Source organism: Guillardia theta, assembly GCF_000315625.1.
Source record: "Guillardia theta CCMP2712 unplaced genomic scaffold GUITHscaffold_59, whole genome shotgun sequence".
Classification (NCBI taxonomy): Eukaryota; class Cryptophyceae; order Pyrenomonadales; family Geminigeraceae; genus Guillardia; species Guillardia theta.
Genome location: NW_005434615.1, coordinates 417,701 through 419,500, shown reverse-complemented (window position 1 = coordinate 419,500; position 1,800 = coordinate 417,701).

Below are 1,800 nucleotides of genomic sequence, written 5' to 3'. Positions count from 1 at the left end.
CCTCCTCCTCCTCCTCTTCCTCCTCCTCCTCCTCCTCTTCCTCCTCCTTGTACTCCTCTTCCTCCTCCTCCTCCTCCTCCTTGTACTCCTCATCCTCCTCTCTTTTCCTTCGATAAATGTAACGTCTTTGCTCTATCCCTCCCTTCCTCCCTTCGTGTATTTTCTTCCTCCTCATTCCCTGTAATTCTCCTTTCAGGAAATTTTGAAAAATTTGCGGAGAGCCAGACAGGAGGCGGAACAGGAGCAGGTAACTTAATCACCACTGACTCTCCTTGCCGCTCCCTCCTCCTCTATTCCTTTCCTCCTCCACCACCACCCTCCTCCCTCCTCCTCTATTCCTTTCCTCTCCCTCCTCTTCCACCACCACCGTCCTCCCTCCTCCTCTATTCCTTTCCTCTTCCTCCTCCTCCTCCTCCACCACCGTCCTCCCTCCTCCTCTATTCCTTTCCTCTTCCTCCTCCACCACCGTCCTCCCTCCTCCTCTATTCCTTTCCTCTTCCTCCTCCTCCTCCTCCACCACCACCACCACCCTCCCTCCTCCTCTATTCCTTTCCTCTCCCTCCTCTTCCACCACCACCGTCCTCCCTCCTCCTCCCTCCTCCTCCTGTCCTACTCTGTCCCACATCCTCTTTTGCCCTCCCACTTTCCTTTCGTCGACTGCCCCTTTCCTATCCTTATGCTGCCCTCCATCATCCCCCTCCTCCTCTCTTCTCCCTCCTCCTCCCTTGACCTGACCAACACAAGCAGCAGCGAACGCTTCCTGTTGAAGTAGAAGTGACGATGGAGGAATTGTACAGGGGAGGAAACAAGGTTCACGACCCTCCTCAGTCTCCTTCCACTCCTCCCGCACCCGCACCTCCTTCCTCCACCCCTTTCCCCACCCGTTTCTCCACCCCCTGCTCCTGCTCCTCCTGCTCCTCCTGCTCCTCCTGCTCCTGCTCCTGCTCCTCCTCCTCCTCCGTCTCCTCCTCCTCCTCCGTCTCCTCCTCCTCCTCCGTCTCCTCCTCCTCCTCCTCCTCCTCAGTCTCCTCCTTCCTCTCCGCCTCCGCTGCCTCCTCCTGCTGATCCAACGCCTTCGCCTCCGCCTCCGCCTTCGCCTCCTCCTCCTGCTCATTTCACTTCCTCCCAGATAGTTCGCTCGAAAGACGGAGGAGATCAGGTTCTCATGATCCCAAGAGGCGCTCAAGATGGAACGCAGGAAAGGAGGACGAGGAAGAGGAAGAGGAAGAGGAAGAGGAGGAAGAGGAAGAGGAAGAGGAAGAGGAGGAAGAGGAAGAGGAAGAGGAAGAGGAAGAGGAAAGAAGAGGAGGAAGAGGAAGAGGAAGAGGAAGAGGAAGAGGAAGAGGAAGAGGGAAGAAGAGGAGGAGGAGGATGGGGATGAGGATGAGGATGAGGGAAGAAGAGGAGGAAGAGGAAGAGGAGGATATCAAAGACGTGACGATTGTTTTCAGATTTCTCTGGAGGGTCGAGGAGGAGATAGCTGCATCTTCATTCTCAAGCAAGCACCGCACGCAGTGTAAGATAGACACTGAGAGGAGGAAGGAGAGCAGAGAAGAGGGCGAGGAGGAGAGCGGGACGGAGACTAGATACAACGAGGCCGCACCAGTCGTGTGCGAAGCTGATGCCGTACTGGAGAGCAGGAGGGAAGCGGAGGGAGGAGGGTAGAGGATGAGGAGGAGAGGGAGGAGGAGGAGGAGGAGGAGCAGCAGCAGCAGCAGCAGACGATCCTCTCACTTTGTTGGTGCAGCTTCTCTCGCCATGAGGAGGACCTTCCAACCGAGATTCTCAGCTCTCTCCTTG